Genomic DNA, 26,223 nt, shown 5'->3' on the forward strand with positions numbered 1-26,223 from the left:
CTCCTTTTTCTCTCTCTTCTTCCTCTCTTTTCCACCTCTTCCTCATCTTTATTTTCCCCCTCTTCCTCGTTCTCTTCCTCTCTGTTCCTTCTGTTTCTCCCTCTTCTTCCTCCTCCTCTTTCTCTTCCACCTCTTCCTCATCTTTATCTATCGCCTCTTCTTCATCCTCATCTGTCTTCTTCCTCCTCTTTCTCCTCCTCCCCCTCCTTTTCTCTCTCCTCCTTTTCTTCCTCTTTCTTCTTCCTCTTCCTCCTGACACCGACTTTGTGAATCTAATTACTGATTCTGTATTAAATGGACAGTGCTTGTTTTGTTAAATCTTTCCTTTTGTGCCTCTGTACTGATGAAACCTCCACTGGAACATAAAAACAATCTAAGCACGTAACAGAAAAAATGTTTGTTTCACATCTTAACATCTTCTCCACATGATTATGAGGACCAAGGAATTGATCGATAAAGACACAAAGAGAGATAAATCAAGAAAAATCCAGATTTTTCAGGTCATAATTACAGCAAACAACACAAATCTAGATCAGTAAATATAATAAAAGCCTTTGCGGCGTCCTCACGATGACGTTCGCTCGCTCCCCTCGTGTTGGACACACTGACCCGACACTAAAACTCAAACTGTCGTGGAATCTCACAGTGCACTTCAGGAACATATGCGTCCTGTTCCCAGAGTCCTCCTCACCATTTTAACCCACGAGTGAACCCTCCCTCTGTGGGCTGTGACATCTGCCACGGCCCCCGGGCCTCCGAGGGAGGAAGGAGGTGTTCTCTGGACTGACGGCTGAAAACGGCATGTTGTTCACCCCCCCCCCCCCCCCCTCCTCCCCTCCTCCCCCCCCAGCAGGATGTCCTCCACAAAGTCAAGTCACACACTTCAGTTTCCAATTTCCTCCCTCGTAAACAAGTATATGTGTGAGGCGAGGTGAGCGGCGTGATGCAAATGTGGAGCGATGGCGAGGGCGCGAGGATGTTAATTGAAAGTCAGACTGTGTTTCCGGGCTCTGATTCCAGACTATAAAAGGAACCGTCTCATTTCTGCTTAACCCCGCCCGCCTCACCTCCGTCTTTTATCAGGAGCGCGCACTGAGAGAAAAACAACTCCCTCCCGCTGCAGGGACGCCGCTAACAACTTTATCAGCACTTTCAGGCCTCGCAGGTGAACGGAGGAAACGGAGGATGTGTCGGACACACAGAGTTAGATGTTCAATGTTTTAAAACCTTCTCCTGATTTGCAAGCGAGACCGAGATAAATTCAAAATATGACCTACGATTTAAATTTTGACCCTCATAAAAAAATTCATGGTGGCTGCTTTAACCTTTAGAGAGGCTGTAAAACTTTATTAATCAAGTTATTTCAGGCTCTAATTAGAGTATTTTCTCAATTAAGTGAAATGAATCTCTCAGCAACACGCTGGTAACTCTGTCAACACTGCAAACTTTGAATATTTAAGAAAACAAACCTCTTCTGCTTCGAGTCTCTAACTCATAAATATCTCTAGTTATCCTCTAGTTACCAGAGGAGGAAGAAGTAATCCTTTAAAATGTTTGCTTAAATAAAAGCATAAAAATGGTTTTACCACTTTATATAGTTTCATCTTCTGCACAGCTGCTGGCATTCCTCCTCAGGGATCAATACAGTTTTATGTTAATCTATAATATAATATCATAATGTAAATGTTTGATCATATTTTGTATTAAACTAAATCTACAAAGTTGTTGAATTAATAGAGAGAGGGGTAAAAAGTTTCATATTTGTCTCCGAATTATTGTTGTGGATTAAAGTAGAAGTATAAAGTCGCCGATAATGGAAATATTCGAGTACAGTCGCTCAGGAATACTTCACAACATGTGTAAAAATATCACAAACAAGACTTACAACACAATCAATACAGCAGAACCAGAGATGCCATCTGTCTTCAAAACCTGCTGCCTACATTACCCACAATGCAACTCTGAGATCATGCTCAATACTCTGGACACATCCATAGTCCAACTTCATGAAGGAGCAGTCGTCGAACGTCTGCTCAGCAATTTGGGATTCAGTATCTTTGCTCAAGGACACTTTGACATGCAGCTGGGGGAGCCGGGGATTCAAACCATTGACCCTCCGATTACCAGACGACCCCCCCACCCCCCCGAGCCGCCCCGAGGTGGTGTGTATTTGAAAAAGACAGTATTTGTATAAACATCCAGACAGGAATAACATCACAAAGGTCGACAACGTGAAGGAGTGCTCTGAGTTTTTCATTTTCGGTAAATTGTTGTAGCAGCATTCTGCTTTTTGATTTTCATGCACTCCTGTTGAATAATGTAACACAACATCTCCGTCTGCCTTTATCAGAGCATGTTCGACAACTACAACCTCAGCTTTTATCTTTTTAACGCACGCAGAGGTGAAAGACGCCTCAGAAGTGACTCACGTCCGTGTTTCTCCTTCTCGGATTTCCATCGACGGCTGTAAATAATTATTTGTCTGATTCCCGTCGTGTTGAAACGCTCTCTCAAAGACACGGAGTTTAAGACTGAACAGAAATGACAGATTAATGTGGAAACATCTCGCAGCGGACGCCCCGTCTCTTCTCAGAATTCAACATCTGACAATATGACCCATCAAGAAATCATCAGTCACTTCCTCCTCCTGCAATCTGCAGCCTCAGCGCAGCCTGGAGACGGAGCGTCGCCTCCTCTGGGGGCATTTCTTGGATTTGGGCGTGTGATGGGCTGCGGGGCTGTAATGACTGTCCCCAGGTGTTTCATGTAGATCTGTCTGCTGTAGTGCTCCTCTGACGGTGCACAGTCTTGCATGCGGCTCTGTGATTGAGGCCGCGAATTCTGCCGAGGATGATTATGTCTGAGGCAGAAAGGGACAGCTGCCAACCGACGGAGCTTTCAGCCAGAGAAAGAGCGAAATGTGGAAAGTAATGATAAAGCCACTCTCTCTTTTTTTTCTCCTTCTTTCTGCGTGTACATCTTCGGCTCAGACCTTCCCGTGCATCCTGTAACCTTTAACTGCTCTCACAGGCGGCGGACAAAAGACTTATCACTCAGGGGGGAACGTTATTTTTTTTCACCTCATTGGATCAAAATCCTGCTCCACAAATTAATAACATCTTAAACATGCAGAGTGTCGTTTCTGCAGCGACGTGTCTCTCAATCATTAAACACAAGACGTAGCTTGATGATGTTGTAAAGAAGCACGGCACCATGGGAGCTGGTTTCATTATTAAAACTGCCGTTATTGATGATTAAAATCTATCGCCGACTTCCTTCCTTGCTCTTCTGTTTACCCAGAAGTCATAGCGACTGATGTCCAGATGTAACACACCTTCGCCTTGTACACAACTCAAAATACATCCCACAGGTACTTATTTTAATGTCAAATATTACATAATATATCTTTAAAGGTGCAGTATGTAGTTTTTGAGAATGAGATGTTAACTGTTTTTTTTAATTTATGTCCAAACAAACTTAATAATCAAACTCTCTTCGTATTCATGACTGAATAAACAAACTGACCTTAAAGAACAAGACAACTTCAACTGTTTTACTTCCTGTTTGTTTATGTGGCGGACCCTGCCACCTTCTAGCCTCAAACAGTGTTCTGGGAAACTTATGTTCCTCTGAGAACAGCTCGTATGTCACTTATGGAAAAAAATATATATATTTCTGAGTCTTTTTATTAACTGTGACATCTAAACCCTTTAAAATATGACTTCTGATTTATATTCTAAAAGTGTTGTTGTGTAAAAATAACTACCTGAAGGTTCCGTTTGCTGCCTGTTTAGGTTGAGTTTTTCTTTTTTTGTTCAACACGTATTTCTATTTTATTCTACATTTACTCTTTTTCACATTCCCCATTTCTTCACCACACTACACACATACATGTTAAGCATTCTTGCAAAATGTCATTGATGACAACCACAAACTGTGTTTCTGTATTTCATCCATATTGTTCTCAGCTTTGTCCTATTTTCTATCAGACGTCGGCGTTGGTTGCCCTTTGATTTTATACTTTAATTTTTCTGGGTTGCAATACGACGACAGCTCTCTCCACCGTGTGTCTGGATTTCCAGTTGATTAATACACTTGTGGAATTAGTTTATTTTCATCATTATTGATCTCTGAACTACTTCTGACAAAAGTTGCTTCACGATCTAAAACATGATTTGTATCCGTAGCTGTTATTGTGTGACAGCATCATCTGATTTGGAGCTTGAAACTTTGACAGTGTCACAAATCCTCACAATGTGACTGCTGGATGACCCACATCTACAAAACCGACCAATCAGAGCACAGCTTGAAATGACATGGAGTAGAGTTACAGAGAGTAAAAGGAGCTTTTCAGACTTGAAAGTGAAAAAAGGCCCCGAACGTGTTGTGATTCACAGTCGGAGCACTTCTACAGCTTGAATCGGCAGGAAACTCTCCCGGTCGAGTCCTCAGTGGAAATCTTTATATATTTTGAGTGTTAAGTGTTAGAAAATATCACGTTCTTTTATAAAAAAAGTTGAAATTACATGCATCACCATCACATCCCAGTCTGTAGTGATGTGAGTCTGACTCCAAATAAGGCAAAATAATACTTAAATACTGCAGCAACGCTGTGTCTTGAGCGCTCTGTTTTAGCTACAGAGTGAGACATCTCTCCTCTGTTCTATCTTTGCTGAGAGCTGCACAGGCAGGATGTGGCCAATCAGAGGCAGAGTAGGGTGTGTGTCACGCTGAGCAAGGTAGTGTGATCTAAAATAACGCCGCTACAGCTGAAGAAACTTCATGTCTGCTGACTGACCGGAGTGTATTTATCAAATATATAAATATATATATATTTATAACGCCTGTTACTAGTGATACACAGACGTTATGGGAGTAAAGGCTCAACTTCAACTTCTGGAAAATCTCGCTGTCACTCACACCAGCCGCCATCTTTTTTTTTCTCAGTCCTATCAGGGCTCAAGTTAAAACCAGCTTTGTTTTGGTGGTTTTCTGCATTGCTTAGCATGCGGTCGACTCAGGGAGCATCTTAAGAGCGGAGCCTCGCAACTGTATTTCCATCTGCTGCAATAAATGGTTAAACCGTTTTGACGAGAGTCTCCCTGACTGAATTAAACGCGTTAAGAAGCTCGTTGGATTAGCCGGAAACTGCTGCGTCACAGAGCTGAAAGCAGGCTGTTCTCCTGACACCAACTTTTTTTTTACACTTTTGTCACAAAAATGAGCTCAACCGTGAACATCCGCAGCAGCATAATGCAACATATAGATTAATGATATTCTTTAAGTCAAGTGAGGTTTTGAATGCAATTACATTTATTTGTGCAAAGGCGTTTTTTTTTTTTCCACCGCTGTGGACGTAAACCCATCCTTCAAAATCCTCAAATGTGCACTTCCTTAAGAAACCTCCAGAAAAATCAATTTCTTTATCTTAAGAATGAGTGTGTGTGTGTGTGTGTGTGTGTGTGCAACAGGTTAAACTCACCTGAGCTTTAGCAGCGGAGAGAAATTAGGTGAAGGACAAACCGTGGATTGTGATTCATTGCTCGCCCTCTCTTCATCCCTGCTCTGAGCCAGCAGAAGAAGTTAAATAAATAAATATTTTTAAAAAAAGGCGTTCAGGAGCTCCTTCTTACCGCCCGGGTGTCCTACTTAGAATTCGCTGTCAGTACTGCTGGCATCGGGGCTCCGTGTGCAGTCAGCTGCTGCCGATCCGGTGCCGGCGCGTCAAACACACACTGTGCTAGTCATTAGTGGAACAACGGCTGAGCCTGATGATTAAGCCGAGTTAAGATTTTCAAAGGAATTTCAACAACCAAGAGAGCAGAGAAGCAGTTTTTCTTTTTTTTGGGGGGGGGGGCTTTATGATTAGACGAGGGAGCGGCTCTGTTTGAGTCTGTGTGCTTCCAAAAGGTAATTACGCCGCTTCACTGATTAATGTCAAACACAGGGACGGTGATTTGTGATGTGTTTTTTTAAATGCCACAAACGTATTTGTCTCTGACACGCTGTGATGAGATGAGGCGGCGCAACACCAACAATGAGGTGAGAAAACGCAGGTCGGCCGGGTTAAAGAGAGGCAGGCGCTCCGATCCGAGCCTGAAACGGGTTCAGTGGGATCGATGACTGCGTGTCAAGTGAAAGAAGATGTTCAGAGTGACGAACCCGCCTTTTTCAGGAGCACCTGAGCGTCTTTCAGCTCATTGTTTTTGTTTTTCCGGCCCAGAACGTCAGTGTTTAGTTCAATCTCGATGAAAACACAAACACAAAAAGCAGAGCGCACACGACCTGCTCAGCAGCTAACAGCCGACAGTCACAGTTAATTACGAGCTGGTAAACTTTGTGCAGTTGAAGAGATCTCTCAGGAACAATACATCCTTAATATATTATCACAGTCTTTATCGGCTACATCGCTTCAAAAGTGCTTCATAAACGCGAGGAGTGGAAAACAAATATCAAATGTCCCAACAGTTTGATGGAACACCTCAATCAGCACTGCACTATCAATACTGTGGCGATTACTGTTGGTTTCTGATCAATAATAATGTGCATATAATGACCATGAGGTTAAATGAAAGCATTAAGAGCAAGTAGATAAACTAAGATGATTTGTAATACTCATATCCTTATTATTATTATATTGTTAAATGTTAGCTCAGTACTTTTCTGCAAACCTACAGATAAACTCAACCTGTGTTTTACGTTTGTTTGGGGTGAATTTTCTAATTTTCTCTCGTCACAACTTTGCGTTTACACTCTGTTTACGTTCAGGCACAACAATCACCTGGTGTGAGTTAAAAAAACATCACGTTTTGGTTTAAAATACCTGTTTTGATGCCATAGAAACGCTTGAAATATCCTCAGGTGTCGACTGCAGTCGGCCGTTTTGCAGCCATGTTGTCTTGTGATAACGTGACGTTAACTCGTCTTTATTATGCTGAGAAGTTGGAGTTACTGTCTAAAAATGCAATAAAGTTTGTATGTTTGATACAGGACTTAAAGTAACAAATAACCACAGTTATAAAAACATCACAGATTAAAATAACGCAATATTTCAAGAAGTATCAAGTAGCAAAACACACATATTACATCCACGTACATCCATTTTTTGTTATTTCAAAGTGATTTTGGCTCAGGTAGATAATATGGATTTGACTTTGGTACTGGAAAAAATGTGTTTATCTGTTTTCCAACACTGTTTCCTGCCAACCGAGCAGTGTAACAAAGGAGCAGAAGATTCACGGAGAGACAAATCCACCTTCAGCGACCTCGACTCAGGTCCTGATCGACACTCCCGGTCACCTCTGCACCATCTCCTCAGGTCGTACATCTCCTGCGCCGTAATCACATGACATTTACAACCGAGCTCCTTCCACCGGCATGAATAACACACACACACACACACACACACACACGGTGAGACACATAATTAATTACAGTAACATCCTGTCCAGTAGAAAGGAGTGACTTTTAAGGTTGACTGTTTCGGTTACGTTGCCACGCCGTGCCGTGGACTTTTCACATTCTCAGACCTTTCTGTCGGAGGAGCGCCTTCGCAAAGTGTCAAAAGACTTCCCAGCCGTGGCACATTAAAATGAACAAAGTGCTCACCATCTCCCATTAGCTGTTGAATTTCTTTGAGTCCGTGACCCTCGGGGAGGCCTGTCTGCAGAAGAAATAGCTCTCCTAATTAAGTGAGGGGATTGTACGCAAGAGTGCCGAAGCGAGTGGACATAAACTTTGACTAAAAAATAAAAGATTTTGCTGGGGAAGCACTTTCTTTTTTATGAAACCCAGGGGGGAAACAGAAGAGGAGAGTCATGTCGCGTTCGGTCTTATTGTCCACCGGCCTCATCACAAACTGCACAGAGCCGGTAATGTCTGTTTGACAGCCGCCGCCGCAGAGGACCATGGGGGAATGCTGAGGCGGCCACTGCGGCGCCCGCAGCTGATTAACTCCAATCGAGGACTCATTAACATTCCTGCCGGATCATCACATGCACAGTTGTTGATGAAAATCAGTACTGACAAGTCTATAATTATGGGACACTTCTGAATTGGTTTGGATGACCGACTCCTTTCAGGATGAGGGCGCGGGAGAGAGAAAAACCCACCAACTCGCCGTGATGAGGACAAAAATGACATTTGCAGACTTTGGGCCGGTTCCCATTGATTGCTTTGTCAACATGTAATCTCAGCGTGGCACCGCCAGGGAAAGGTCGTCCAAGCCGGGGACGGCCCAGGGGGAGAATCTGAATAATGTAGATAATGTAAGTGAAACGTAACAGAGGGGAGGGGAGGTGTTTCATTCCTCCCCCTCTCCTCCCCTCTTCGCGGTCCTGCTCCAGTGCCCTTGTCGCCGTCTCTTCTCCCTCCGTGCCTCAGCATGTCCCACTTTCACAATGGGCAAGATTTACCACTTTGCAGACGAGGAGAGCACACTTTCACCGAGATGAAGGCTATTTATTTTCCCCCTTCAGCGCCTGGCAGATTGAGAGCTTGATATACAGGTTATCACTGGTGTATCTAGGTTTCCTCCGCTGAGGATCACACTCGCAGCCACATACTGTACTGTAGCCCAGTTCTATCTGGGGGTTGCACTGGTGCCTTCAAGTCTGTTGATTATCCGAGTGTGTGTGTGTGTGTGTGTGTGTGTGTGCTGCAGATGTGGCGCTGGAGAAGGAGAAACATGGCAGATGATGAAATATTCAGTCAGAGTGATCAGAGGCGGCGTCGGGAGCGTTTTAAGCAGGGAGGAGATATTGTTCATTTGGAGCCGTGTGATGAACAGATGTCGACACGCAGCGTCTCTGGCAGAAGCTGCCGGAGTCGAACAGACGCCCCGAGCCTCGTTCCACCTCGGACACCCTGATCAACATCACCTGCGTTGATCTCGCTGCTAATGTAGTGCACCTGGTCGCACAACTGCATATTATTCAAAATACATGAGCAGTTTTTTTTAAATCACATAAAATACATCGAAACGTGCAGAATGACCGGGAGACGAGTGCTACGTCAATTTAAAAAAACCCAAGTGAGACTGAAGTCAGCCCTCTTTGCAGCTTTGTAGCTTTGCGTACCTTAATACAGAAAAGTGATTTAAAGTTTAAATATATCATGATGCACATTTTGATAGTTTGCACGGTTTACGAGGAATTGCAGTTCATGTTTTGGGGACATTTTCAGATTTTATAATGCAATAACTCTGAACATGAAGCTGAAGACGTCTCGTTAACTCTGTAGTGATTTGAGGTAAATTCGGCTTAAACGTAATCCTCTGAAATCTTAGTCATTTATTTACACAATCCTCTAACTGCATCGGTATAAATCCACGATGAGCGTTATGTTTTGTTTGGTACAACAAACCTCGATCATGATTTGTAATTGTTCGGCTCTGCGTGTTTATTAACCACATTAAATTCAGTTTGGGACGCGACTGAAACTGCCGACATGTTCGAAGTTAAAGTCGGCATGAACCCTTTTTTATTTATTAAAACCTGGTTAGCTAGAGTTCACAGTAAACAGTCTTTAAAGTTGTTGCAGACACACTGCAGGGGTTGGGAAACATGTAAGCAGCAGCTGATTAGTAGACAGATTGTTTGGATCCACAGATGAAGGTGTAAAGACCAAGTTCTGAGCTTCTACTGCTCGGGGTGACTTAGTTTAAAGTTTGATTATCGAGGTGCTGAAGTTGAGTCCGATCCTCCAGGAGAGAGTCCACGTCTACTTCATGACCACAACTATTGTGTGCTGCTTGTTATTTTCTTGATAAGCAGCGGACTGACTTGTTATTCCGCTGCAGCAGGCGTCACTTTCATCCGCTTTATTAAAACATGGGTTGAGTTTCCGAACATGTTCTCGCTCCTGCCAGCGTATCAAAGTTCGGACATACGAGCTTCCTGTTGTCATCATTTGTGTGACGAACCCAAAAAAAAAAAAAAGTTGCCATTCAGTTGGTGACTTTCTATCACAGTTAGTGAGACATATGGCAGCAGCCCAGGACTGGATGTGATCTATGGCATCCCAGCAGATGATTTGGTGGCAGTGAGCACAGCCTTTATGGAGGAACCGGCCCGGGTTTGACAGAAGTGGTACCTTGGGGTGATCTTGTACTTCTGGCAGATCGGCTCAGAGGTGGCAGGGGCAGAAATATGAACGTCGTCGTCGGTGGTTGTGCAGCATATCACATTAATAAACCACCTCAATGCATCATTCTCCGGCCCTCTGGCCTGGACCGCTGCCCAGAACAAAGAGATTGAAAGTCATTTGAATCAGGGGTGCAGAGCAGAACTTACATGAAATGAAAGCTAGCGAGCGCACACGCCGGTGAATACCAATCAGGCAGAGAAGGCCGTCGGAGCGATTGGTTAAAAGAGATGGGAGACACGGGGGGAGGTAACTTATTCAGCATTGGAAAAAATCCAACACATCCAGTATTCATCCTCTTTCAACTTCTTTATTCTCTGCAGAAACTGTCACGCTACAAAGTTAGGTGATTCTTTTTTTTAGGCGTGACAACTTTTAGTAGTTAAATATTTATGTGGTGAGGTGTCCTGCGCAGTTAAAGCAAAGATATGTGACTTTTTTGATGTCTCTGTTACGTGTTCCTGCACTATATGAGATCAGTGAGAGGGCAGGATCTCAGCTTTACGCACATTTTTACCATGTTTAACACATAACATCATTGTAACGTCTTGAGTTTGGTTCCTACATGACGTCTGACAAACTGATTTGTGTTTACGACAGTAATGTTGCATTAAGATGACGAACAAACATGCTGAATGTCAGAAAAAACCTGCAAACTTGATATTTCATAAAAGTTGGGATATGAATGTCATTTTCAAGAACATATTGTGCGTCATCTCCAGCATTTTAATCATTTCAGGTGTCATTTTGTGCATTTACATATTTTGTGAATGCATGAAAGGATGTCAGGTCCTTAATTTTGTCATGGTAACAGAGATAAATATATGTGTAACGTCATTAAAACGTGAAAACATTAAAATGACTAAATAATTATGTAGAAACATATATCCCGTCCAATAAATCTAATTTAAAAAGTCCAAAAAAGTCCAATATGTTGATATTAACTTTTAATTGCTGCTAACTGTAGCTGCTGCCAGCTAGTTAGCTCAGTTAGCCATGAAGCTAGTGGAGCGTGGGTGGGCGTATGGATCTAGCTCGTTAGCATGCTAACTTCAGTATATTTATCTCTCTGCAACATAATACGTAGACGTCATGATGTCACAGCTGTTATTTCTTCCAATTCCGTTGATCGTTTTTGTTCATTTTGTAAAAATCTCACATATTGCACCTTTAAATCCTGAACACATAAACTGCCTCAGTGGAAAACGAGTGAAACATTATATGAAGACGCTGCAAGAACCAAATAACAAAACATTTCACATGTGAAGAGGTCCAGTGGTTAATGTAACTACTTTCAATAAAAGACTATTAAGGTTCAAAAAGTGCTGCATTCTCAAATAAAAACACTTTTCCTTGCATCCATAAAGTTGAAGTGCTCTTCTCAGACTGCTTTTATCTTATCTGTGTCATCATTGACTTCTACAGCAAGAGCAGCAGCGGCAGAGAGGATGAAGTGCACCGATCCTCCGTTTTTTTAATCCACAAGTACACTGAAGAGTAAGTAACTAAATTCTGAAGGGCTAATTGCTCCGCGAGGATGGAGACATAATGACTGCTCCGACACACTCGCCGCCTCACCTGACAAGACTTCAGAGAAACAAACAGGAGTTACTTACAGAAGAGCTGCTGCTGCTGCTGCTGCTGCTGCAAGCACAATTAACTTCAGTCCTTGACTTGAACACACAACATGTAATTTCTACTGTTAGGGGTCGCAGTGTAAAACAAGACAAACGTGTTGTGTGCAAAGATCCAGAGCTTCCGGAGGAGAAAACACCCGGAGCAGTTAACCGACGAGAGGTGAGATGGATTTATCTTCACTCCTGTTTATCAGCCTGACTGCAGCAGTGATCTGTTATTGCCTCTTTTATTTTGAAAGTTTCATCCTTGTGTGTCTTGTTCTGTTTTACGCTTCCTGTCCTTGTGTGTTTCCTGCCTTTTAAAAAACATTTATTCCCTGGTCCTGTATTTCTCTCCTCCTCGTTTATCGTTAATGTTCCTGCTTTTGTTTCGTCCGTCTCTGCGCTCTGTAATAGTTTTCTTCTTCTTTTTCATTTCACTGTTTTTCCATGTTCTTTTTACTCCCCCCTCCCTGTACTCTCCGACTCTCTCCGGGAGAGTCAAAGCATCATTAACTCTCAACAAATTTGTGGATTTGTGGGTTTGAACATTTGTGGAAACATTTGGGACAACGTGAGCACATAACTCAACAACACGTACATCAAGTCTGGTTGTTTTTTAAAAACATTTTCAGGCAGAAGTCTTGTGTTATATCAGCATTTTCCTCCTCGAGATAGCAGCCGCATATTTAATTAATCAGAAAACCTCCGAGGAGCCGTTTAGAGAGAAGACAAAAATGTTTGTTTACACACACCAAGAGTGAAACAGCTGTTTATTGAGTAAAGTCGGGAAATAGTGATGACCTAATTCAGATAAGAGAGGAAACAAATGAAGATGATGTTATTTCAATAACTGAACTACTCTGAGTTTGAGTCGCTTTCAGATAAATTCTCGACCCTGTTGAAATAAACATCAACCCCCATTTATAATTGAAAAAAAAAGCTCTAATAGTCAAAGTAAATGAGCTTCTTGGAACGGGCATTCATCACCGAGTTAATTAGCAAACATTACATCCGCACGGAGCTGCTGGTGAACTATTTATTATCAAATGATTCAATCCAGTGAAATTACATACAGACTGAGGAAGAGGAGCTCGCTGGAGAAACATTTCCACTGAAACGAGACAGAAATGTTTCACATCGTTCTTTAAACTTTTCTGTTGACATGATTTATGTGTTAAAAAAAAAATAACCCAACATGTTCCAGTGCAGCTGAAATGGTCCGCTGGCGTCAGAGATGTTTGGGTTTCGCCGCCCTTCAGCTGATTGCATCTCTGTTTTTTCGGCTTCACAACACGCTCTCGGTTCTGATGCTTCTCGGGCTGCCCGCTGTGCGTCCGGCTACGGCTGAGAGACAATCCCAAAAATTACAAAAGGGGGTTTTTGTGTTTATTTTTTTATTTATCCATCCCTTCTTCTTCTTCTTCTTCCTCCGTGCTGTTGCTTTGTTTCCCAGACGGACAAACGTATTACAGCTAATTGAAAATGACCCGCTGACAGCTGTCTGAAATAATGAAGCCTCTTTTCCTCACATTTTCTCCCGCAGGATGGCCGCCCTCTCCTGCACTTCGGTCCACATCAAAGTGCCTTATCAGGGTGGAATCTGGGGCTGAAGGAATTATTGATCAGCCTGAGAGCCCGGGCCTCCATATTTACTGCTTCTGCACTGAGGGAGAGACGGTATTATGGAGCCAAAAGCCAGGCTTTCAGTGCCGAGACAATGGTTGGATAATGCATGGGACGGCTGTTTTTTGGGTATTTTAGATAATTCTGTCTTTAAATCAGGGTGCATAAAAGGGAATCAGAAAGCAACCCAAAATCTGTGAGCAGTAATGGGATCAATTTATGATATAATTGCTTCTAAATGTGTTTATTTGGCTCTGAAATAGTCCAAACTGAGTTAATTATCAGCGTGAAATTGCAGCCGGCACATTAGATGTAAGAGAGCCAAAATGTCTGAGTCGACTTTTAATTAAATCCTGAGGAATCACAAAGCGTACAGTGTCAAAAAAGTTACTCCTAGCATGATTTATAATCTCATTTATGTGCTGCTGACGGCTCTCTTTGTTAGTCAGTCGATCTCAGCGGACAGTCAAGGGAATAAAATGTTGGCATTTAACGTTTTTAAACCACTGTTACGTTCACATATGTTGTACGTTGGCTACATGTTTCACATCTGGAGGTCGAGGGAATGTGAAACTGTATATCTTTGGCAAAAGTCGTGACATTTCCAGCCATTTTTTGGCGACACAACCAGGTGCGTTAAGCTACAACATGATGTTTTCCTAACCGGACGGATAAGCACAGCGAGGGGTCGACACAACATTTATAAAGAAATATAAAGTTGCAACATGAACAATATTAGTAGTTTGGAGAAACATACATCTGCCGACAGTCAGTCTGACAGTCGGGTTGATCTCTGTGGCCACAAACTTCCACTTGTTTACCATAAATATCCAAATAATTGGACTTTAAACAGCGGAGGATGAAACCTTTTCCACTGTGAACGCTTCGTGTGATTTCCTCCTCTTCTCCACCTCCGGCGTAACCCAGACTAATGAATCTCTTTCCGTCTGAGCGGCTCTTTAAGACACGGTGACCCCCACATCTTCAATGACAGTAATACTCTGGGGATAAATTGCTACCTTTAACTGGATTTATCTGGAAAAAATCAATTACTGTAAGTGGTATTTCATGGCAGTTTTATGAAGCAGCGGTCGGGGAGAAACCTGCAATATATCATAGGAACTTTTTTTTTTTTTTATGTACAAGCGCGAAACAGAGACGGTGTTTGTTTTTTGTCTGACCAAAGTTTACGTGGACGGTCTTCGACGCCGCGGCTCTCCGGAGTGTTTTATAATGACGCTGACTGATGCTTCTACGGTTGCCGGATTAATGGCACCCAGTGTCATCTGTTTATGAGTGGAGATTGTCAGAAGAGGCCCTCCGACACTTCACAGACTAATGAAAATGTAAATCTGCGGATGATTAGCCATACTGGTGGCTGACAAGGTATTATAATGGCCTTCACATCATAATGAGGCTGTTAATAGGAGGCAGCACAGCAACCACGACGCTGATATACTCGTCTGCTGCTTCACGATCATATTGATTTTAATCACCTCTGAACATGCTGCACGTATTCCAACCGCAGCGCTGAGCTTAAAATATTCTGTGGTTTTGGTTTCATATTGATCTCATATTTGGTTTTAAGGGATGATGATGATGGACGGTGGATTAAAGTCCCTGATGCTGAAATGGAAGTTTAAACCCTGTGTTAGATGGATTGTCTTAAAGTAAGAAAACTCACAAAAATGATCACGATCTTTAATATAAAAGGTAAACAAATGTCCAAAAAAACTATGATAGTTTAAGAACCATTTGAAACTGTATTCGTCAATCACCAAACTGTATTTTAAATGCAACTGAAAACACTGAAAATTTAGGTGATGTATTCCAATAATGTCTATCCAGCTGGTATTTCTGGTGGCCGTTAGCAAGAGTAGTGATGTTTAAGGCGACTGATCATGCGTGCATGTATTTCTTTCAACAATATAGTGTCACTAACAGAATCCAGATATGAAGTGATGACTGTCTGCTCATGTATGTTGTCCATTAAACACACTTATTGGGATCAATTACCTTTAAATCCCAGTTTTTACCTTCTGCTGACGACTGCAACAGCACTGTGAAACGCTCAAGAATGAGCCCATTTCAGGGAAAACTATCACATACACTGAAACCTATAAAAACACTTGCAACAGACCAGATGTGCATTAAAAATACGTTCACCACGTTGACTCCAGTGTCTACAGACGAGAGTGTGTTACAGGAGACGATACCAATCGAAACAAGCTGATTTGACACTCGGACTCGGGTCAACACAGGCTGCATCTTAACACTTCAGCAGAGGTTTGATGGATCCTGGTTCTTCCACATGTGATTTAATTTCCTGTAATAAGTTATTGACATACGTACGTATGAGGAAGGAACAATAAACAGTAATTATATTATTAAATTAACTTAAAAGATCTTTGACAGGCCAGGAAAATATCAGACTGAGGTGGAAATCTGCAGAAAATTCACCCCTCAAGAAACATTTTCATAAACAAGTTGTGATTCAGCCGACGTTCTTATCTGGAGTCGATATCTGTTTATTATTTGCGAGAGCTGATGTAGCTCAGGATCCCCTGATATTACAGCGGGTTAAGAGGCAGGACTGGTAACAGAGAGGGTTGTGGGTAAAACGCCGTCTGAATCCGTAAACGATCTCCTCACTCACACACCATTCATTGATCGATTTGTTTATTGCTGTGTCGATAATTGTTCCTCACATTTTAATCAATCTTTAGTTTATAACCTCTGAATGTTGCTTCCTGTCACATCGTTTGTTCAGTTGCACGATGTATTGACCCGTCAGGCTTCGATACAAGCAGAGATTAAACACGCCGTACGACCCGTCTCTCGGTTTCTGTGGACCGAACATGTGTTCGCATTTTAAGACGTTCTTACGCCATAAAAAAATTCATGAGTCCAGACTGACGATTCACTCCGAGTTCAGGACTTCGGCTCAGACTCACAATATCAGAGTCTCAGACATTTTGTACACGCTCTCCTTCTGTTTAATAAGGGATGAGATCCAAATTGGAGGCGGTAGATTCAGAGGTAGGAGCTTTGTATCGAGGTGAAGACATTTTCATGCGCCACCTTTTTCTCTCTATTGTGCAGAGGTGTGTTATTTATGGACACTCGGGGGGGCAAGAGAGAAGAAATACAACTCTATTTATGACCTGTAAAACCTGAGAAATGACCCTGCCACGCTGCAGAAGTACTCGCGAGACGCCCAACGGACTATGAAGAGCGCACTCCTTCTCACATTTCACAGCGCTGTATCTTCTTTTATTGATTTACAATCAGGCAAATCATTAGACAATCAACCTGCAATCCAGACGCTCGTCAGGATAAAAATCCTCACGTTCTCATTTTAACTCTGCTCTCACCAGAGGTTAGTGTTCTCTGAGGCGCATGTCTGCAAACATGGCAGTGAACTTTAAAAAGTAATTTATTCATCAGACAGGAGCAGCGAGAGATTGATGTTCATATTTCATCCATCAATGGTTTTTATAATTCACCCGCCTGGTGGACGGGTGCTAGTCAGAGCTCGTCAAGCAAGCTGTGTCAAGTACATTCTCGATTCAGCCGGCTTATTGATAATCAAATCTCTGCAGCGAGCGTGTCTCGGGGGACATTATGATCGGAGCCAACGTTCGTGTCCGGGGGCAGCTGAGAGGAGAAAGTGGCGCCGACAGCGACGGACCGAGCGAACGCCGCGCGAGCCGCGACTGCCGTGATGTTACGTCTCCGCGACACATGCCGTTAATAATCAATTTAAAGTGTCACTGAATACACAGAATGCAGTATTTTCAGATCATTATGGAAAAAAATATTCAATTTCTTGCCAACATTTTCCTGCATTTTCTGCAGGCGTTCTGTGGTGTGAGTTGTATGTTAAGTCGATGACTGGACCCGTCACCAGAGACCTGTCTCCAAACACATCGTCTCCGATCAAGCGGCTGCACTCGACAGGCGGACCGGACCGCGTTCTGAGCCGACGGATGGCAGGACCACAGCTGGACCAGGAGAGGATGTTTATCTGACCTCAGCTACCACGTTAGCATCACCATCCTGTCGCTGCTGTGTTGTTCAACCTTTAAAAATCAGACGTAATATTCAGTCAGGTTGATTACATGTTGACCTGTACTGTATCCACCTTATTCCAAGTTCCCATGATGCCTTTTGGGAATTCAGGGCCATGAATCCTCCTTCCTACAGAGGTTGGTTTGCAGTTTGTCCTCGGCGGGATGAATACTGACACCTTTAAAGAAAAAACAGAATCTGGTCTACGATCTTGGTTGGTACCGAACTCCGATTCAGATTATCTGATTATCTGATTATCTGCCAGTGTTGGCAGACTCATGGGAGCAATTAATAAATAGGTAAATAAATATCAAAGATGATTCACATGAGGTGGTGCAACGACAAATAAAAACAACTTTAGCACTCTTAGAAAAACATCGCTCTTTATTATCAGTAAGAAAATGAGAACTATTGCAGAAAAACTGTGAAAACATGAACATAATCTTTTTATAACCACATTAATCATTGATCCCACTCTTACTATGTATTTACTTATTTATGTATTCAATTATACGTTTGACTAATCAGATTGCCGTCACGTCACCTCTGCGACTCCGTACGACCTACAGCGACTCGTCATCCCGAGTCGCTCGCAGCTTTAGCCCCAGAAATCGCTCAAATTCAGGTGAATAATAACGTTATTATTCTTCAGTGAAACATCTAATTGGTTATTTTCCTGCTCTTTAATTCCTATAAATTGAAACGCCTCTTATTGACATTCTGCAGTAAGTCTTAACCTGTCGACCATATATAATTATATAAAAAAAAACAATCAAATCAAAATGCAAGGAAGCTCCGGCCTGTCAGTTAATATTTAATGAGCAATATGCAGAGGAAAATGGAATTACTGATGGAATTGTTTTCCCCCCTCTCTTAATTTCATAAAGGGCAGAGACAGAGACGCCTCCCTCGCTGGATAAACGCTGGATGTCGTGGAAATGAGAAAACTTTTGCTTGGAGGGGGAAGTTTGACTTCTCTCTGGCGACTCGGAGACAATCTGAGGTCACCTGTCATCGTGTTTCCGACTACCTGGAGATTCTCACGCGTGAAGCCGCCTCGACGCGATTCTCCCTACGTGACGTTACGTGACTAATTGCTTCCTGAATGTTCTGCCCAGACGCTTGTTTCGACTCGTAGCGGGGCAGATAAACTCTCTCTCTCCTCGACGGGCTCCGGCGGCGGCACTGCCTCTCGATGGCCGCGGCTGACAGCTTATCACGGCCCGCGAGTTTTGTTTCTCCTCGTCGTTCACGGTCTTGACAGGGATGGATGTCTCGGTGAGGCGCGGGAGACAAACGATGACAAATCCAGAACGTCGAATATCCTCCGATCTGTCTGGTCCTCTGTGTATTTTATTTACTCGTTCACCATTTTCTTTTTTATCTTTAGCTTTTAATAAAAGATAGAGAACGATGGTGGAATAATTCACAACCTTCACTCTGGGACCAATACAGAATTGTGAAAATACAGACATAAGGTCATTTATCAAGCAAATATCCAAACCGCTGATGATTCCAGCGTCTGAAATATGAAGGTTTTGCTGCTTTTTCTCTATATTTCATTATTCTGATTCTGTCCATGACACCCTGCAGAACCGCTGCTCTGTTTGGGTCGTGTTGATTTCTTTGCTTTCATTTTTATTTCTATTTGAGGGAGACAGTGAGCATCTACCTGCCCAGCTGGTGACCATCACAAGTCAACAGTCAACTCAATATCCTGACGTCTGCAGGTTTCTCTTTCCTTTTTACACCTTCACTGCTTCTCATTTCATTTAGATTAGGACTCTAGATGTGGTTGGAAGTGTATTTCAGGGTCATTGTCCCCTGAAGAGGCATTAAATCATGATCATCCAAGTGTTCATTAGTGAACGATGGCGTTCCCCAAAGATGTTTTGGTTTGTTCATCTGGTTTTTAGGCGTTTTCCTGCATCCTGCAGTGTGACACATCTCCTTCACGTAGAGTTGTTCAGGTTGTTGTTGGATCATCATCTTGGGTCGAAAGTGTCACGAGATCCATCTGAGATCCATGTGAGCGGCCCTGAGATGATTAATGGGATTCTGCCACATATTTTGATGATAAATGTTCATCTCTTTTTCTTTGTGTAAACATGTGAGAGGTTTAGAGCGAAAATGTGTCTCAGATATCCGAATCATGACCAGAGACTCCAACTACACACTTCTATTTATGATCTTTTCATATTGGTTGAAGTTTAAAAGAAGAATATTTCCCTTGAAAATGGAAATCCTTGCCTCCATACCTTCATACGTACATCTGTAATTGTATTTAAATACAATACTTGAGCAAATATCCCTAATTACTTTGCATTGTTGCTGTAAAAGCCTCCTCTTACTGTAAGTTTCCTCTGTAAAGACTTCAAACTCTTCTGTTTCAAAGTGAAACAGCTCAGTTCTTCACGCTTTAGTTTCTAAAATGCAGCGTTATCGAAACGTCCAGTTGCTGAACACCAAAAGCGCAACAACCTCCGTGTTTAACTTTGTTTACTGAAGTAAAAAAAAGAAAACAGCGCTGGTGTTGACACGGCCTTAATCTTCCACAGGCCGGGCTGTGATAACGCAGCGGTTCAGGCTGCAGGCGCGATGCTGCAGAGCTCCTCGTGGACGCAGAGTCTTTGTTACGGAGCGCTCCACACCATTATACATCAGACCTGAGAGAGCAGCCTACAGCAACTTCTTACAGCTTAATTTGCACATTAATTCTTGCTGACAAGGGGTACAGATAGCCGGCATGAAATGGCTGAGAAAATGAACCTGCTGGATTTTTTTTTTTTTTTCTTAATAGGCCGCCAGCATGTAAGAAAATATTAGACGTTAATGGAATTACCTTTCAGTCCCTCCCAGGCATCCCAAACACTTTAACGCAAATATTAGGCCACGGAGAGGAGATTCTGGTGATTCATCATGTTGGGTTCTACCTGTGTGTTTCTCTCTCATTTAAATTGTTAAATACGTTTGCAAAGTATAGCTTTTTCCCCTTATTTCTAACTCATGTTTTGTGCTCATAGCGGTTGCCAGGTTGGAGCGCTCTCTCATGAGCACAACTCAGCTGATTCACAGACGGTTTAGTAACAACATGAGGCTCAATGAGACGAGTTTGAGAGTTCAGAACAGAAAAAATAATACGAGTCATTATTCAAGCGTTCAAGGAGACCTTGAGAAGTCTTCCTGTTGAGCAACAAGCGCCAGTCGTTGTGCTGATGATTTTATCCATAGCTTTGGATAATTATGATGCAAACCCTCGTTGAAGAGGCGGTCGGGGCTGAACATGACTAACCAACCTGACGTGCAAGATGGTTTTTCTGGTAAGGAACCGCTAGAAACTATCTGAAAAAAACATTTTGCAGGTAGTTAGAGGCTCCTGTTAGTGTCGTGTTTTGCAAGACGCATCATGTCGAAACTACAAGATAAAACTGATGTATTTCCTCGTCTGCATCAGGTTTTATGGCCAACACGTAAATATCTCAAACTGCTGAACAAACATAACAAACTAATATCATAATGGAGCCTTTCAGAAGGTCACTGCGGTTCCCACATGTCGGATATAGTTTTTAATTTCACCAGTTGTTGAGAGAAATGGAATAATGTCTTCTTACATTCTCTGCGTATTATCACGTATCTTCAACATGAACCTCCTGGAGTCGGCATCGTGTTCAGTTAGTGCGACCAAATCGTTTGCATGTATGTTTGCATGTAATCTGCCAGTTATAAGACATACGTACGTAGTGATGATGTCATGCATATCAGTTAAATGCTCAACATATACGTATCCCTGGTTTGCAGAGACATAAATTGCCTGTTTTTCCTCTGTGGAGATGTATTACGTAGTTGTTTTTTACTGACGGGATTCGATGCGATCCGTCCATCTGCTCGTACTTTTTAAAAAAAAAACAGATTCCACGTCTGCTTTTTCGTAGCTCAAACTAAAGAAAAGACCAACCTGTGACCTGCAGCAGCGTAATGTAATTACTGCTCCATAATTAAAGTGTAATGTGGTGTGTTTTCACCCTTTTATTTTTAAACTGGCACTAATTTATACACCGAGGCACATATTGTGCAAAGAGCCATTGTATTAGCCGCGCTTATTACGCCCACACATAGCTCATTCATAATTAAGCTGCATATCTTAATAGCTCCAGTTGAATTGTCTCACTTTACTGTGTGGATATTTAATGGGAGGGAGGTGGAGGTTGAGTGGCTCGTCCCTTTTTTTTTTTTTTTTCATATTTCATAAACATTTGCAACATTTGATTTGCTTGAATGTGGATGAAAAACAACAAAATGTCACAAAGGCTGATGAAGAAATAGAGGAAAGCGTGCACGTCAGACGAGTGAATCACCAGACGTGTCATAAAATCTTCTGTCGGCTGTTCAATAAATCAAACTGCTGTTCCTGCTCGCTGCTCCCCGAAACAAAACCTCCATTGTTAATGTAAAATGCTTCAGACCTCCCTCGTTATTTCCCCTCTGCTTGTGTTTGTGCATCTTACCTGCAAAGTCAAACTAAAGAGGCTCTTTCTCAGCCTAGCAGATGGAAAAAAAAAAACGCCCTGTGCATGAATACTATGAATGAAAGTTGAGACTGGAGGTAATAGAAAAGCCTCCGGGCCTCATCGCCCGGCATTCATCTCCCTGCTATCAGCCCCCGAGAAACGCTGCCCTTCAAAGCTCTCGGAGGGCGAAGCTGAGAAGACGCGCCGACGGATAAAGTCGGCGGCTCTATTGCGGCTGTCATCAGACGCCCATCACCGCGCGCTTCCCGCGGCAGCGATAAAGATGGATGAGGTTGCCACGCGAGATCCCAGCCAGCCGAATCACAAGTCGGAGTGACGCTGATGGAGAGCTTGTTGAGACGGAGATAGGAGTGCTGTCTGTCTGTCTCGTACAGGTGTGTTTACTCCCTCCCTCTTCTCCGTATGGAGCCTTCAGCAGACTGACACCAGCACTAAATCTGCAGCTGCTCTCTGACGCAAAAGGTCTAAATGTTTCACGGGCTGGTTGTAGAGACTCCGAGGATGTATGATGTCATTTAGAAGTGTCTCTTTTAAAGATTCCCAGCGCTAATAAGGTGAATCCACACAATCTAAGTGCAAGAAATGAGATGAACCTCTGCTGAAGCTCTAACGTGGGTGTAAAGTCACATCATCTCGCCTCGCTTATTCGCTGGTCGTAATAAAGGTGGTTCAGTTCTGCCAGGAAGTTCTCAGTTAATTGAGACGCACAACGGGCGGAAACTCAATGTAACATGTCTTACAAAAAACAAAAAAACTGCTTGTATTTATTCTCACAATCTTTTAAATACAAAAAAAAAGCATGGGGCTGAATTATACAACAACCTGGTTTTAACCCAAAGCACCGACCGGGTCCAGAAGAACTGTAAGTGGCCACTGAGGGAGTTGGAATATGTATCAGATGGAGACCGTTAAAACAACAAGTTTAGAAACAGACTTTTAACGGCTTTGAAACTTTTGAGCGGAGGGGGAAAAAAATACAACGGAGAGCCATAAAAATCATAAAGACTAATCGCTTTATGTATCCAGAACAATCCATAATATGAGAAGTGATATTTATATTCGGAAGCTGCCAAGACCGCTGTGCTGAAGAATTAATATCAAGTGTTGGTGAGGAGAAACTGGAAACCGCTGCTTCATCTCACTGGACACGGATTGTTTTCTAGCTCTCGGGCGACTGATCCGGAGCTACAAGTGCAAAATCTTCAGTCAGACACTTGGAGGACCGTCTGTCGTTGACATGTTAGCCAACATAAGAGAAAGACATTTGCTTTCTTTCAGCTTTAGTTGTCTGATTACGAGTTTGCGCAACTCGACTGCGATGGCGTCACCGTCAGCTCAAACCCCTTGTACTGTTCACACTTTGACACTTTGAGATCGTAGGACGGGTCGGCCGCCATCCCAAAGCACCAATCATAGACTCAAATGTCGTTTTTTCTTACAAATAGGTCCTTGAAAGACTTGAGGAACGGCAGCATCTTGGTTTTTTGGTGGTATTGTTATTTTCACCGTTTACAGTTTCTGGTGTGTCTTCTTTGCGTTTGTGTCGGCTGGTCGGTGTATATTTAAAGAAGTCAGGTTTGTTTAGTTCTTCTGTTTTTTTGTCTTGCCTTCATCAGTTAAGTTCAGGGGCAGAGAACAACTATGTTTGTTCTCTTCCTTTGCTGGTGAGTGTTTTTCAAACACTCTCCCACTGTGTTTTTCCACTGATTGAATGTTTTGTTTTGCAAAGTTCGGCCTGATGTTGAAAATTAATTTTCTGAGATTAACCTTCGTGTCGCTGTCTTTGCTGCTCGGTCTCTAACATGAACTCAAACCCGCTTGCCAATGTGTATTCTGGCAATTTCACAATCAATACACACAGGTGAGGTTAATTACTGGCAACCGGCGCACTGCGGTGTTGTGTCAGAGTCTGTTCCTCTGTTGACACGTGTCCCCCGTTACCTCCAGGAATTGAGACGTTTTAAAAACCGTCATTCTGTCTCCGAGATCCTGCGGCACTTATTAGAAAGTGTAACCAATTATTCTCCTCGCGCTTGTTGTGACAAAAGCAATCATCCACAGTGACCCGAGCAGCTGGAGTAAAGTTTGCTAATTGGATTTGGATGATTTATCAAAGCTGTTTTAGTAAATATTGTAGAAACGATGGAGATTATTGAATTGTTTTCCGGGAAACACAAAGCGGAACAACACTTTGGGTCGGCTCGCGTGGCTTTGCTTATGTGTACATCTGTGTGTGAACAACACATTCCTGCCTAATAATGAGAATGCAGCACTATTGATAAGCTGCTTTCTGTCCACTGAACATCTGGCCCGACCTCGTACTGCGGAGCCAACTAAATAAGACTGAATGATAATGATGTGTTTACTGGCCCCAGCGCCCGCGTTAATCTCTGCGAGCAGGTGCTCACACAGGCAGGACTGTGTTTACCTTCAGTCTGTTAGCATTGTGCTAGTCATCTAACTGCCGTCTTGGGGGAGCGCAGTTTATTCTCCTCACATAATGCGCTGTGTATATACGGTGGCACTCTGTAGCGAGCACAATCACAGACCGATACGTGAGAGAGACGCGAGATGCTGCTTCTTTTCCGCCTCCTGTGCAGTCATGCATACGGTAGAATCACGGGAACCTCCCTAAACAAATAAAGTGGATTTGAAGTACCTTGATATTAAACTATTCAGAGTTGTGGCCAGAATATCTAATGTTTTTGCAGAATATCATGACGTCACGGTGCATTTAAGATCTGTGCTGAAAGCTTTTGGATATCAAATGTCATATCAGACATTTGTGTGTCCAATAATGTGTTTTGTGAGGGCACAGTGACCCTGACCTTTGACCTTTGCCCACCACATTTGAATCAGTACATCTTTAAGTTACAGTGGATATTTGTAGTAAGTTTAAAGAAATTCCCTCAAGGCGTTCACAAGAATGTCGCCAGGAGTAAACACACAACTTCAGTAGGATTTCTTTTCTTTTATATACTGGAGAATATGAAAGTAGATCAAAATAATAAATGTTGTTATTTTATCAGGGATAACTCACATTAACTGAAGAGGTACACCTGTTTTATTTCACCCTTTAATGTGTGGATGGATGATATTTTTTTGCCAGTAATACCTAAAACCATCGATGCAGAATCAACATTTGTATTTGTTTGACTTATTTTGATGCCGCCAATCTTTAAATACTTAAAAGATTATAGGAAGAAAATAAATTGAGCAATGATACGGGTGTGTGTCGCTGCAGTGTATCTACTATACAGTATATACTTGTATTCTCCTCGACACGCCACCATTATTTTTATGACTTGATTGGTTCAGAAAAGTTCACTGGGTCAGAATTAACAACGACATCAACCTTCCTTCTGATTCTCTGGAGTCTAACGAGAACATAAAAACACGGATCTGATCGTCTCTGCACAAAACAAAAAATTGCTTTTTCTTTTAGCTCTAGTTTAAAACCTCGTGTTTGAACTGGAGAGCGATTTAACGATATATTTAATGACCACAGAGTTAAAACCAAAACCTCGCCGAGCAACCTCAGATCTCACACAGCAAATCATTTTATAAAACATTCAGTCGAGTGCACTGGAACCACAGATATGATTGATTATGTGTCAGAAATGGAATTAGAGTAGACAAGACCATTGTGAACCCAAAGAGAATATGAAATGATGAATGTAAAAAAAAAAATCCCTGCTGGACAAAAACACAGAACAGATTTTTTGGTTTGATTTCACTGAAATAAAATATCTGCATGTCTGAACTCTGACGAGCACAGATGGTGAGTAATGGACTGATTAATAGATTTGTGGTTAGAGCTGCGTTTTAAGGATTCAGACAAAAAAACAAACATTAAGAAATCTCCTGCTTCTCGACCAGGTGAACCGACAGGACGATCTGAGCGACCTCAGCTCTCACGCTGCGGATAATTTCACAGATATCGGATAAAAAGAGCGACAAGAGTGCAGCTGATGTTCTTGACGGACCGCGTGATGTTTCTCTGGAGTTGATCCCACCAGATGTTTGTGTCGTGGTCACTGCACAACACTGAACTTGGTCGATGGACGACGGAGGAAGCAGGAACTCTGCTCCTGCCCTGCTTCTGCCAGCTCTCTGTGACGAGGAGCTGCATTAATCAAACCCGTCCAACAGACGAGGGGAGAGTCCAAAATTAACATGTCACCAAATTTAGCCCACTTTTCCCCCCTCTGCAGGAATACCCTGTCCCAAATATCCCT

Source organism: Acanthopagrus latus, chromosome 23, assembly GCF_904848185.1.
Source record: "Acanthopagrus latus isolate v.2019 chromosome 23, fAcaLat1.1, whole genome shotgun sequence".
Classification (NCBI taxonomy): domain Eukaryota; kingdom Metazoa; phylum Chordata; class Actinopteri; order Spariformes; family Sparidae; genus Acanthopagrus; species Acanthopagrus latus.